At 37.4% G+C, this 15,418-nt stretch overlaps 1 pseudogene; it reads right to left on the reverse strand.

The window, feature by feature from the left end:
* Window positions 1-14,449: 14,449 nt before the first annotated feature.
* On the reverse strand, window positions 14,450-15,046 carry LOC140639395 (large ribosomal subunit protein eL29 pseudogene; annotated as a pseudogene).
* Between the last annotated feature and the right edge of the window lie 372 nt (window positions 15,047-15,418).

Here is a 15,418-nt window from a genome sequence, read left to right on the forward strand (position 1 = left end):
ACAGCACCAGTGTTTTTTGGAAACTTGTTAGAAATGCCAATTCTTGGGCCCTTACCAGACTTAGTGAATCATGTACTCTGAGGGAAAGGATGAGCAGTTTGTATTTTAATAAGCTCTCCATGGGACTTCATACATACATTCTGAGAACAGTGGGTATAAACATTTTCCAGAGGAAAGGGGGAGACAATTACGGGCCATTGGAAAGTACAGTGCACATCAGTGTACTGTGAGCTTTGTCATGGCTTGAACATAGCATGCTGACCATGATGAGGATTTTCCAACAGTTTTGCTTAACATTTTGTTCCATGCATCTTTATTGTTCTTTGTAGCTTAGTCTCTACCTTATTAGGTCATTCGATTATAAGTCATCTTCTTACATTTAAAAAGAGAGCTTTGTGCTTGGTTGTATAGATATTTGATTACTTTCTTTCTTGAAACGTATACCCTGCAGTTGTCTGAAAACTCTTGTTATATTTGGAAAGCACTGTGATTTTTATAGGAACTCATGGAAGACATAGCATAAGGCCATCCTTATTTAGGTAAAACTGCTTTAAATGGTCTTTCTTGGGGTGGAGGTGGATTTACATGGTCTATGACAACATGGGATAGGATAAGTCTGTATAAACCCAAACCTCAGGGTACAAACACCAATTTTAGTGATGCTAGTCTTCATATTTTTAATGTTTTCTTATCACATACAGGAAAGAGCAACCACCTTTTTATTTTCCTTTCCTTCTCAGCTGGAAGTGCCAATTAGCACCTTAGAAAGGCCAAGTAGAAGTAACTAAAGAGAAGAAAAGAGCCTGCACAATGAATCATGAAATCGAGCTCAAAAAAAAAAAAAAAAAAAAAATCCCATTGGAGAGCTGGCAGGGATCAAAGAAATCAAACGGTTCAGTTTTCTCACATCAGAGGCCTTGGAGAGCTTGAGCAAATTGCTCTGAATCACATGGCTAGTGGGGAAGATGGAATCGATAGCCTCATTTCCAAACTCCTTTAGCATTCTGTTACACTACGGACACATAACAGACTGTATCCCCATCAAAACACAACTACATGTGAATGGCTGTGGAACATATATATGATTGTTTTTTCCATTTGCAATCTGTAAGGGGCTATTAATAAACTAGGTCACACCCAGTTTGATGGCTTTTACTGTATATTAATTGTTATCTCCAAAATCCTCTTTGGAATGAAATAGAATTTGAATAGATGATAAAAAATAAATACAAAAATCAATCAATCCAATGCTAACTTCCCTACCAATGCCCAGATTTTATATTCAATAGGCTCCTGAGCAGGTCAACCAGGGCATTCCATATGGACATTAAAAAATAAACATTTCCCCAATGGTATGCATATTCTCTCCTAAAACTTGCCTCTACCTCCTTACATTCTATCATTATTCATTCAGAATCTTTAAGATCATCATCAACTCTTCTCTTTCTCTCACTCCACATCTACTCAATCACCAACTCTGTCAATTTTATCTCCTGTGAACGTTCCCTCCCAAATAGTTTTCCAATCCAATGCTTCCTTATCACCTGTACCTCCATAAGTTCAATTCAGGCTACACTTACCCCTTATCCAGGCTATTGCAGCAACCTTCATCTGTATATCTTTTTGGAAAGATGTCTATTCATCTATTCATTTACTGATTTTTAAATCAAATTGTTTGGGGTTTTTGGTATTGAGTTGTACAGGTTCTTTATATATTTGGATATTAACCCTTTATTGGATATATCATTTGCAAATATCTTCATCTATTTAGTAGGTAGGTTGCCTTGTTGTTTTGTTGATGGTTTCCTTTGCTGTGCAAAACTTTATTTTGATGTAGTTCCACTAGTTTATTTTTGCTTTTGTTTTCTTTGTCTCAGGAGAAATATCTAGAAAAATGTTGCTATGGCTGGTGTCAGAAAAATAACTGCTTGCATTCTTTTCTAGGATTTTTATGGTTTCAGGTCTCACATTTAGGTCTTTAACCTATTTTGAGTTTTTTGTGTATGGTGTAAGAAAGTGGTGCAGTTTCATCCTTTTGCATGTAGCTGTCCAACTTTCCGAGCACCATTCATTGAAGAAACCATCTTTTCTCTATTGTATATTCTTGCTTCTTTTGTTAAAGATTAATTGACCTTATAAGTGTGGGTTTATTTCTGGGCTCTTGATTTTGCTCAATGATCTATTTCTCTATTTTTTTTATGCCAGTATCATACTGTTTGGATTACTACAACTTTACAGTATATCTTGAAATTTAGAATTGTGATACCTCTAGCTTTGTTTTTCTTTCTCAAGATTTCTTTGGCTATTTGGAGTCTTTTGTAGTTCCATACAAATTTTAGTAGTATTTGTTCTGGGTTTTTGGAAAATGCTATTGATATTTTGATAGGAGTTGCATTGAATTTGTATATTATTATGAGTAGAAAGGACATTTAGCAGTATTTGTTCTCCCAGTCCATGAGCATGGAATATTTTCCCATTTCTTTGTGTCTTCTTCAATTTATTTCATCAGTGTCTTAAGAGTTTTCAAAGTATTATTCCTTCACCTCCTTCGTTAAGTTTATTTCTAGGTATTTGATTACTTTTGCTGCAATTGTAATTAGTATTGTTTTCTTAACTTCTATTTCTGCCACTTCATTATTATTGTATAGAAATGCAACAGAATTCTCTATATTACTTTTGTATCCTGCAACTTTACTGAACTCATACATCAGTTTAATAGTTTTATGGAGTCTTTACGGTTTTCTATGTATAGTGCCATGTCATCTACAATGAGTAACAGGTTTACTTCTTCCTTATGAATTTGGATGCCTTTTATTTCTTTTTCTTGTCTGATTGCTGGGTTAGGACTTCCAGTATCCTGTTGAATAAAAGTGGTGAAAATGGGCATCCTTGTCTTATTCCTGATCTTAGGACAAAAGTTCTCCATTTTTCATCATTGAGTATGTTAGCTGTTGGCTTTTCATAAATGGCCTTTATTAATATTGAGGTTGTTCCCTCTAAACCCATTTTATTGAGAGTTTTTATCATGAATGTATGTTGAATTTTGTCAAATGCTTTTACTGCATCTATTGAAATAATATGATTTTTATCCTTTGTTTTGTTAATATGGCATATCACATTGATCCACAAATATTGAATCATCTTTATATCCTTGGAATAAATCCCAAGTGATGGGGATAATCCTTTTAATGTATAGTTGAATATGGTTTGCTAATATTTTGTTGAGGATTTTTGCATCTATGTTCATCAGGGATATTGGCCTGTAGTATTCTTTCTTTGTGGTATCTTTATCTGGTTTTGGTATCAGGGTAATATTGGCCTCATGAAGTGTATATGGAAGATTTCCTTCCTCCACTATTTTGAAAAATAGTATTAACTCTTTTTCAAAAGATTAGTAGAATTCACCTGTAAAACCATCTGGTCCTGGGGTTTGATTTTTTGGTGGTGTTTTGGTTACTGATTTAATTTTATTATACTAGTAACTGGTCTGTTCATATATTCTATTTCATCCTGATTCAGTTTGAGGAGATTATATGTTTCTAGGAATTTATTCATTTCTTCTAGGTTGTTCAGTTTGTGGCATATTTTTTCATAGTATTCTCTTATAATCATTTGTATTCCTGTAGTATCAGTTGTTACTTCCCTTTCATTCTAATTTTATTTATTTGGGTTATTTCTCTTTTTTCTTGATGAGTTTGGCCAAGGGTTTACTAATTTTGTTTATCTTTTCAAAGAACCAGTTCTTTCTTTCTATTGGTTTTTCAGTGTCTATGTCATTTATTTATACTCTGATATTTATTATTTGTTTTTTTTCTACTTACCTTGGGCTTTGTTAGTCTGTTCTTTTTCTAGTTGCATTAGATGTAAAGATAGAGGGGATCCCTGGGTGGCACAGTGGTTTAGCACCTGCTTCCTGCCCAGGGCTTTATCCTGGAGACCCGGGATTCAGTCCCATATAGGGCTCTCTGCATGGAGCCTGCTTCTCTCTCTGCCTACGTCTCTGCCTCTCTCTCTTTCTCTCTCTCTCTCTCTCTGTGACTCTCATGAATTAATAAATAAAATGTTTTTTTAAAAAAGATGTAAAGATAGATTATTTGTGCTTTTTCTTGTTTCTTGAGATAGGCCTGTATTGCCATATATTTCCCTCTTAGAACTGCTTTCACTGCATCTCAAAGATTTTTGGACTGCCATGTTTTCATTGTCATTTGTCTCCACATATTTTTTTTTTTTTAATTTCTTCTTTATTGCTTCATTGAGTCATTGGTTGTTTAGTATCCTATTTTTTGGCTTCCATGTGTTTATGGTTTTTTTCCAGTTAATTTCTTTTTTTGTTTTGTTTTTTTTCTTCTTTTTTTTTCCAGTTTATTTCTTGTGATTGATTTCTAGCTTCATACTATTTGAATAGAAAAGATGCATGGTGTGATTTAAATCTTCTTAAATTGATTGAGGCTTGTTTTGTGGCCTTACAGGTGATCTATTCTGGGGAACGTTCCATCTGCACTAAAAAGAATGCATATTCTTTTTTGTTTTAAAGATTTTATTTATTTATACATGAGAAACATACAGAGAGGCAGAGACATAGGCAGAGGGAGAAGCAGGCTCCACTCAGGGAGCCTGATGTTGGACTCAATCCCGGGACTCTGGGATCATGCCCTGGGCCAAAAGCAAGCGCTAAACTATTGAGACACCCAGGTGTCCCTATTTTTTTTGTTTTTGAATGGAAGGTTCTATATATAGTTTGGTCCAATGTGTCAAAGACACTGCTTCTTTATTGATTTTCTGCCTGGATGATCTATTCATTAATGAAGTCGGGTGTTGAAGTTCCCTACTGTTAATATACTACCGTTAACTTCTCTCCTTATGTCTGTTAATATTTGCTTTATATAGTTAGTGCTGCAGTGTTGGGTGGATAGATATTTATAATTGTTATATTCCCTTGGTGGACTGATCCCTTTAACATTATGTAATGCCCTTTGTCTCTTTTTATGGTCTTTGTTTTAAAGTCTATTTTGTTGGGCAAAAGACATGAACAGAAATCTCACAGAGGAAGACATAGACATGGCCAACAAGCACATGAGAAAATGCTCTGCATCACTTGCCATCAGGGAAATACAAATCAAAACCACAATGAGATACCACCTCACACCATTGAGAATGGGGAAAATTAACAAGGCAGGAAATGTTGGAGAGGATGTGGAGAAAAGGGAGCCCTCTTACACTGTTGGTGGGAATGTGAAATGGTGCAGCCCCTCTGGAAAACTGTGTGGAGTTCCTCAAAGAGTTAAAAATAGACCTGCGCTATGACCCAGCAATTGCACTGCTGGGGATTTACCCCAAAGATGCAGATGCAATGAAACGCCAGGACACCTGCACCCCGATGTTTCTAGCAGCAATGTCCACAATAGCCAAACTGTGGAAGGAGCCTCGGTGGCCATCAAAAGATGAATGGATAAAGAAGATGTGGTCGATGTATAGAATGGAATATTACTCAGCCATTAGAAATGACAAATACCCACCATTTGCTTCAACGTGGATGGAACTGGAGGGTATTATGCTGAGTGAAATAAGTCAATCAGAGAAGGACAAACATATGGTCTCATTCATTTGGGGAATATAAATAATAGTGAAAGGGAATAGAAGGGAAGGGAGAAGAAATGTGTGGGAAATTTCAGAAAGGGAGACAGAACATGAAGACTCCTAACACTGGGAAATGAACTAGGGGTAGTGGAAGGGGAGGAGGGCGGGGGATGGGGGTGAATGGGTGACAGGCACTGAGGGGGGCACTTGACGGGATGAGCACTGGGTGTTATTCTGTATGTTGGCAAATTGAACACCAATAAAAAATAAATTTATTATTAAAAAAATAAAAAAACGTCTATTTTCTCTGATATAAGTGTTGCTACTCAGCTTTTTTTCCCCTTCGATTTACATAATAAATGTTTTTCCATTCTTTCACTTTCAGTCTGTATGTTTCTTTAGTTCTGAGCTGAGTCTTCTGTAGGCAGTATACAAACATACCTTGTTTGTTTATCCATTCTACCACCCTATATCTTTTGATTGGAGCATTAGGACTTTTATATTTAAAGTAATTATTGATAGCTAAGTACTTATTGCTATTTTCTAATTTGTCTTCTGGTTGTTTTTGGAGTTCTTCTCTGTGCCTTTCTTCTTTTCTTCTCTCTTTCTTTGAGATTGATGCATTTCTGTAGTTTTATGGGTTTACCGCCCTCCTTGTTATATGCATCTAATATAGGTTTTGGACTTGTGGTTATCTTGAGATTCATATATACATCTTAACTAAATAGCAGTGTATATTAATTTAATGGCCATTTAAGTTCAAACACATTCTAAAAAAACTTTTTTTTAAAAAAAATTATCTCTTCTCTATTTTGTTCATGCTGCCATATTTTACATATTTTTAGTCATGATTTCTTCATCTTATGGCCATTTCTTTTCCACTTAAAAAAGTCCTTTCAATGTTTCTTGTAAGTCTTGTCTAGTGGTAATAAACTAATTTTGTTTGTATGAGAAACTGTCTTTCCTTCAAATCTGAATGATAACCTTGCTGGGTAGGTTTTTTCCCCCCCTCACGTTGAATATGTCATGACATTTTCTTCTGGCCTGCAAAATTTCTGCTGAAAAATCAGCTTATAGCCTTATAGGTTTTCCTTTATAGGTAGCTTTTGCTTCTCTCTCGCTGCTTTTCAAATTCTCTCTATATCTTTATACTTTTTCATTTTAATTATAAGGTATCAAGGTGTGGATCTCATTGAGTTCATCTTGTTTGGAACTCTGTGCTTCTTGAGCCTGGATGTCTATTTCCTTCCCTAGGTTAGGGAAGTTTTCAGTTATTATTGCTTCAAACAACTTTTCTGTCCTTTTCTCTCCCTTGTTCTCCTTCTACACCTCCTCCTCCCCCTCCTCCTTCCCTTCTCCACCTCCTCCTCCTCATCTCTGGGACCTCTATAATGTGAATGTTTGTTGGCTTGATATTGTCCAAGAGGTCCCTTAACCTACACTCATTTTAATAAGATCTTTTCTTTTTTTTTTTTTTTTTGCAGTTCAGCTTGGGTGCTTTCCATTATCTTGTCTTCCAGCTTGCTGATACATTCTGCATGTGCAGTTGATTTCCTCTAGTGTGTTTTTTATTTCAGTTATTGTATTCTTCAACTATGATTGGTTATTTTTTGTGTTTTCTATTTCTTCATTGAAGATTTCCCACTCTCTCCCCAGCCTGCTGAGTATCATTATGATCATCACTTACAATTCTTTATCAGGTGTATTGCTTATCTCAATGGTATTTATTAATTTTTTCCTGAGGTTTTGTCTTGTTCTTTCTTGGAGAATATTCCTCCCTCCCCCCACTTTTATAACCTTCTACATTTGTTTTTGTGGATTGGGCAGAACAGTTACTTTTCCTAAACCTGAAGGAAGGGTCTTATATATGGTCATTCCCTACATAGGCTGTGTGTTCTTGTGACTTTTGCTGGCTGGCTGGAACTATGACTGGTGTAAGGTAGGTGTCCTGGGGCTCTCCATGTAGTGGGGTCCCTGGATGAATAGCTAAAGCTGAAGTGAGCACGGATCAGTGTTGTTCCTGGGCTCTTCATGCAGTTGGGTGCCCTGGCAGGACATCTAAGGCTAAAATGAGTGCAAGCCAGTGTTTCAGGGCTCTCTTCATAGAAGGTACCCAGCAGGGTGGCTGAAGCTGAGGTGCAGTGTGGACGGGAGGTCCCTGGGCTTTTTGTGTGGAGGGTGCTCTGGCAGGATAGCTAAAACTAAAATGGATACAATCTGGGAGGACCAGGGATTTATACATAGAGAGCACCTTTGCAGGATACCTGAAGCTGAACATATAAACTGGGTGTTCCAGGACCCTCTGCGCTGTAGGTGCTCTGGAAGGGTGGTTGGAAACAAGGTGGGATGCAGGCCTAGGGGCTCTTGGGACACTCCACACAGGGCACATGCTGGCAGGACAGCTTAAATTAAAGTGGATATGGGCTGGTGTGTCCCTAGGCTCTCCATGCAAAATATTTCTTGGCAGGACAGCTGAAGCTGGATTGGGTGCAAGCTGGATTGTCATGAAGCTCTCCACATTAAGGGAAACATGGCAGGATAGCTGAAGCTGAATTGAGTACAAGCTAGGGTGTCCTGGGATGCTCAGTGTGTGTGTGTGTGGGGGCTCTGGCTGGGCAACAGGAGCTGAAGCTGGTATAGGTGGAGGTATTCTAGCTACTCTGAGAAGGGGGTGCCCTGGATGGGTAGCTGGAATGAATGTAGGCATGAGCTGAGGGTTTTCTGGGGTGCTTTGCACAGGTGGCACCGTGGCAGAGAGGCTGGATCTGAAGCAGACATCAGCTGGGAGTTTCCAGAGCACTCTGAGCCAGGTATACCTTAGCAAGCCACCTGAAGCTGAAGTGGTGTGGGCCTAGAGTGTTCTGGGATTCTTTACACCTCTGTCAACTTGTTGCAAAGCCTGGAGCTGTAATGAGTACTCACCAGGGGTGTACTGGTGTGTACCATCCTGTTGTTATGAAATGCACAAATCTTAAGTGCTTTATGAGAGCCACTAAAAACATTCTTGAGCAACTTAAACCCCTCTATATAATATTACCATTACCCCAGGAAGTTCACTCATGCCCCTTCTCAGGAAATCCTCATTTCCTCTCCCTTCAGAGGCAATGATTTTTCTTATTTTTTTTCCAACTAGTTTTGTATGTTGTAGAACTTTATATTAATGGGACAGTATATAATTCTGTGTAAGATTTCTCTCAGTGTGATGTTTTTGAGATTTATGCATTTTACTGTATGAATCAGAAGCTCATTCTTTTTATATTACTAATATTCCAGTGTATAGATATAAAACTTTTATTTGGATCCACTGTTTAACTGATGCACACTTGGGCTTTTTCCAGTTTCTGGCTATTATGAATATTCTTGTACAAGTCTTTTTTTGTGGATACAACTCTTTTGGGTAAATGCTAGGATCAGAATTTTTGGGTCATAAGTATTTACATTTAATTTGACAAGAAGCTGCTAGATTTCCCCCCCGCCCCCAAAGGAGTTTTATCATTTTATTTTACACTCACCAAAAAGTCTTGTTTCACGTCTTCACATCTTAGTGTTATAAGACTTTTTAAAATTTTAGCCATTCTGGTGGATGTGTAATGGTATCTCACAATGGTCTTTTATTTGAGTTTTGGTTTATTGGCCTGTCTCTGTAGACTTCTTGAGGACAGGCACTTTACTCATCTCTATATTCCTATGCCAAATAATGTCTGACACAAAGTAGGGATCAATAAATGTTTGTTGAGGGCAGCCCGGGTGGCTCAGCAGTTTAGCGCCTGCCTTCAGCCCAGGGCCTAGTCCTGGAGACCTGGGATCGAGTCCCACATCGGGCTCCCTGCATGGAGCCTGCTTCTCCCTCTGTCTATGTCTCTGCCTCTCTCTCTCTCTCTGTCTCTCATAAATGAATAAATAAAATATTTTTAAAAATGTTTGTTGAATCAAACTAATTTGAATTGAATCCTTTACACAGAAAAAAGACCACCTTCTTTTATATTTTTATTCTTTTTGTCAAAGGGCAGAGTGAACTCTTTTGTTACAAGTAGTAACATTTATATTAAGATTAGAGTGTTATCCAATTGGGGTGATCTGAGGGGTCAAGCATCACTTTCCGCAAATATTTGTTCCATTGTCCCTCTTTTTATGTTAGTAACTTCATTCCTTTGGGTCTTTTAAAATGACTTTTCTGTTTTCATAGAGTCCTACTAAAGTGGTAATCTATGTAAGAGTAAGATGAATTAATGGTTTTATTACAACCAATAAAAGACCAGACTGGAACTTTGATTTTCTCCCTAATAGTTTGAAAGGTGAGAGTGGAGTGTGTATAGAGAGAGGGTATGAAGATTTCATGATCCAGAGAAGGTGCCAAAATCACATGGTTGCTGGACGAAGGATTTCTTTAGTGTTTCTGAAGTCACACAATGGACTTTTAATGAAGGTTTCCAGCTCAGGCACACCATGGCTATCTTCCTCCTTCCCTTCTCTGTTCCTTCCATCCTTCCCTCTCTCTCTCTTTCTCTCATTCTTGTCCCAGTTCATAGTTCTATTTCTGGAACCTAGAATGATACCTGGCATAATTTAAGTGTTTAATATATATTTGTTGAGGGATCCCTGGGTGGCGCAACTGTTTGGCGCCTGCCTTTGGCCCAGGGCGCGATCCTGGAGACCCGGGATCGAATCCCACGTCGGGCTCCCGGTGCATGGAGCCTGCTTCTCCCTCTGCCTGTGTCTCTGCCTCTCTCTCTCTCTCTCTCTCTCTCTCTGCCTCTCATGAATAAATAAAATCTTAAAAAAAATATATATATATATATTTGTTGAGTAAATGTTGACATTTTCCCCAGGGCAGGGCCTATCAACTTTATAATAAAATTATCAGCTTAGAGTCAGTTGACAAGCTAACAGTAGTCTTCTCCATCTTGGAAACATTTGGATATATGGTTAAAAAAAGGCAGTAGAGTTAACCATGTCTTGGTTTGAATGCTGGTCTGACTGTATGATTTTACACAAGTTGCTGAAGGCCTTTAAACCTGTTTCTTCATGGGTAAAGTGAGGATAATATTCCTTACTTTGTAAAGTGTTACAAATATAGGAATTAAAGTACATGTAACAGAACAGTTTTTTTCATAGTTTTTATTCTGTTTTGCTTTTCTCCTGGGATTTCTTCATGTTCTCCTTCCTCAAATACAATCACAAAAGGCCACTTTAGTTCTGTTCATTTGCTTTGCTTTTCTTTAATTTTTGGTCATGGAGGTATTATCATTTTTGAAACCTGACTAATGCCTTTTTAATTTTAATTCTTAAAAATTATGGTAAAATACATACATGTAACATAAAATATACCACCCCAGCCATTTTTATTTTTTATTTTTTTTAAAAGATTTTATTTATTTATTCATGAGATACACAGACACAGAGAGAGGCAAAGACACAGGCAGAGGGAGAAGCAGGCTCCATGCAGGGAGCCCGACGTGGGACTTGATCCTGGGTCACCAGGACCTGGCCCTGGGCTGAAGATGGCACTAAACCCATGAGCCACCTGGGCTGCCCACCACCCTAGCCATTTTAAATTGTACAATTTACTGGTATTAATTACATTTGCATTGTGCAACTATTACCATTATCTCCAGAACTATTTTCACTGTCCAAAACTGACATTTCCCATTGCTCCCTCCCCCAGTTTCTGGAAACCACCATTCTACTTCCTGTCTCTATGAATTTGCCTGTTCTAGGTATTTCATACAAGTGGAATCGTACAGTATTATTATTTTTACACCTGGTTTGTTTTACCTAGTATTATGTCTTCAAGATTCATCCATGTTTCACAGGAGTCAGAATTTCCTTCCTTTTTAGGCTGAATAATATCCTATTGTATAGATGTAGCACATTTTGTTTATCTATTTATTCATTGATGTGCACTTGAGTTCCTTTTACTTATTGGCTATTATGAATAATGTTGTTATGAACATGGGTATATAAATATCTGTTCAAGTTCTTGTTTTCAGTCCTTTGGGTGTATACCCAGAAATGGGATTGCTGAATCATGTGGTTATTCTATTTTTAATTTTTTGAGGAACTGCCATATTGTTTTCCATAACAGTTGCCATTTTACATTCTCATTAATAATGTATAAGGGTTCCAATTTCTCTACATCCTCATCAATGTTTGTTATTTTTTGCTTTGTTTTCATTTTTGTTTTGATAGTAGCCATTCTAATAAGTCTAAGGTGGCATCTTATTGTGATTTTGATCTGCATTTCCCTAATTATTAGTGGTGTTGAACATCTTTTTTGTGGTTATTTCCATATCTGTATATCTTCTTTGGAAAAATGTCTATTCAAGTTCTTCACTCCTTTTTTTTTTTTTTTTTGAGTGGGCTTCAGACAGACAGATGTTCATTTTTTAATAAAGTTTTTTTTTGTTGTTGTTGAGTCATAGGAGTTCTTCATATATTCTGGATATTAATCTCTTATTAAATATATGATTTGCTGGCTTAACATTTTAATTTTCTCTTTTTTATATTTTATTTTTGGTGATTTTGTGTTTAGAGGAGAATATATGAAAGATTGAATTCACTGCATCATCTTGTCTAGAAATCCTTACTATTTTTTTAATTTAAAAAAAGGATATAGGAGTGCCTGTGTTGTGCAGTTGGTCTGGCATCCAACTCCAGGCTTTAGGTCCTGATCTTGGGGTTTGGGGATTGGGCCCTGAAATGGGCTCTGCACTTGGTGTAGAATCTGCTTGAGATTCTATCTCCCTCTACTCCTCATTCTCATGCTTTTTCTTTCTAAAGTGGGTGAATAAATCTTTAAAAAAATAATTTAAAAAATTTAAAAGATATTAAAAATCAATATATATTAGTTTATCTTTTATTATTATCATTATTTAAAAGATACTATCAAAGGGACTACATGAATGCAGAAAAGTATTAACAATGCATTTAACTATGATCTTTCTGTTTTTTTTTTCATTTAAAAATGATGAGACTGAATTTCAATTATGAAGATATAAATAGACATTATTTAAAAAATAAGTCATTTTTATAAGAAGGGGAAAATAAGAGGGCCAGGTAAAAAGCTGAATTTCCTGCATTGAGGGAATATTTTATTGGGAGAGGTGTTTGTTTTGTTTTGATGTATTATTGTTTTTGTTAGGTGGAGATCATTGTACATGTTTATAAGTATAGGAGAAGGAAGTACAAAGAGACAGGTTGAAGCAGCGGGAGGGTAGGACAGTGTGACCAGCTGCTAGAACCAGGTCACTTATGAATTAGAAGGTAAGAATCCAGAACACTCAGAAGGGAACTGATCTCCACTGGGAAGAAAAATGGTATAAATCTGGAAAGTGTGTAAATAAATCTGTAGGCTGGGAGGTCTTGAAGCTGAGAGATGGTCTCTATTTTCTCTAAGTGGGAGAAGTACCATCATTCAGAGGATGTATGGAAGGGTGAGTAAGAATGGGGAAGTTATTCTGACAACAGAGTAAATGAGAAAGTGAATTGACCATGGGCAGGGAAAAGGTATTCCTGAGTGACACTAAAGTGGCTGCAGTGGGAGATCATGTATTTATTCTGGCAGCGATCCACCTGGCTGCCACATGTAGGAGTATATATAGTGGATAATTGGATTGATTCATGGGTGAAGGAAAAGGCGTCTGAGAGTTCTGTCAAGAGCATGGTGGATTTGAAGACCACTGGCTCTGTCTAGGCTGGATATGGAGGCAGAAAGCTGATAAATTAGATTGAGAGAGGGATTGTGGGGTTGGAGCTCTCCATGGGAGGTAGGAAATAATGAAGTTGGAATAAAGGAGTCAAGAAGTAGAAGAGTGGAAGGCTATGGTCAGAGGGACAAATTTAAAGGGATTTTATTAAACTTGGCTAAGAATTCTGAAATAATAAATCTTTTCAAACAGATAATCAGAAATTTAGTGTTTCATTAGATTTTTATATGATAATTATTATCTTTTTTCTGCTTTTGTAGGGTAACATGGAGCTCATTTCTCTCTCCTCAGAGAGTTCTGCATTTTAAAACTACAAAATTATGAAGTAGCTAGTTATTTTCTAAGTCTGGAAATGAATATTGGAAGACACTAAATCCTACACCACTAAAATGAAAATGTGAAATAAATCTTCACATTACCTTGCTAACTCCAATTATAACAAACGTTTGATTTGACATTTTATTAATAGTTTATTCTTTTTATCCTTTATAGCATCTTGCTAATCAGAATGGCTTAAACCATTTTATATCATTATCAGCATCCTAATAATTAGAGTGACTTATGCCATCTATTTGCACAAACTGGATTAAGATTGGCTAATATACATGCATTAAAGAGGGAAATTTTGGCAAATATTTGTTACTAAGTTATTTGAATTTGGTTGTTTATCTTGATTAAACTGTTATGATTGCTCTGTCCTTTTCTTACCCTTTGTGAACTTTACATATATGGGAAGAGCTACATCTCTTCAGAAAAGTAGTTTGGGCTATGTTCTCAGAAGCTTTTTTGTAGGCAGACTTTCCATGTTCATTCCCCATCTTCACTCCCTATCAGAAGATAGTTATTCCATTGGCTGCCAACAAATGCCAAACTGCTGGACTAGTTCAATCACTGCCACCCTTGAATCTCTCCAAAGCAATGTGATTTAATAAACACTATTTATTCTACAACTACTTAGCCATATCAATTTCCTTTATTTAAAAATCTCCTGAAAACAAAGCTCATCCACAAAGTCTTCCTGATGACCAAGGAAGAGATGCTCACATCTCACTTGACCTATTGTTTTCATTTTCAGTTTCATGATAGTAAGGACCAGGTCTAGTCAACTTTTATTATTTATTTATTTATTTATTTATTTATTTATTTATTTATTTATAGATCCTGCCGCAGGTTTATTTGTACAAATAGCACAGGAGGACACCGGGCCCATGCAGACAGAAGCCCAGGGGTCATACCAGGCCTTCTGTCCTCACACTGGCAGGCAGAAGCCTCTACGCTGGAGCCTCTGTGAGGCCCTGGGCACCTTTGGGAGCCTGTGCTGCAGGAGTAGAAGCAGGAGCCAGAGCCGGGGTCACAGCTGCAGACTGGGCCTTGGTTGGGCCTTTGTTTGAGCCTTGGCCTTGGCCTTTGGCCAGCAGAGCCTGAGACCTTTGGCAATGTGGGCACGAGCATGTTTCCCGAGCTTGGGGTGAGCGAAGTAGGCAAGTTGATTGAGCTTGCGGCTGCCGCCCTTTGGGATCTTGGGCTTAACCTCCTCGGGCTTGACAGGGGCTTTGGTAGCCTTGGCATGTGCAGTCATGGCCTTGGCATTGTCGGCCTGCATCTTCTTCAGGCCGTTCTTGTTGTGCTTCTCGGCAAGTCCTGAGGAACTTGGGATCTACCCCCTTAAGAGATTCGTATCTTTGTGACTGGGGTTTCTTGATGCCATTTCTGTCCCATTTTCATGACTGGTCGTGAGTGGTGTGGTTCTTGGACTTGGCCATGTCTGCACCAAAGCCTGCGGCTCCCCAAGCGCCTCCTCTAGTCAACTTTTAAAGAAGTTATAATCCTTGTGGATGTTTACTTCTGCAATTAGGCAGTTAATACTTTTTCATAAAGTGGGTGACAACAATGATGGTATCAGAGAAACAAAACCCTTATGTTCTTTCTACCGTTCACCTTCTTCAGTCATGCCAGCAGATTGTTGGTAAAACAAGCAATACATTTTAAATTTATATTTAATTTATTTAATTTAATGTATTAAGCTTCATTAAATTTGTATTCAATACAGTTTAAAATGTGTATTTAAGATGAAATATGTTTCCACTATTATTTGCTTTAGGAAGTAAGACACCATCACTTTAAATTTCCCTTGA

The sequence above is a fragment of the Canis lupus genome, chromosome 9, assembly GCF_048164855.1.
Source record: "Canis lupus baileyi chromosome 9, mCanLup2.hap1, whole genome shotgun sequence".
In the NCBI taxonomy this organism is placed as follows: Eukaryota; Metazoa; Chordata; class Mammalia; order Carnivora; family Canidae; genus Canis; species Canis lupus.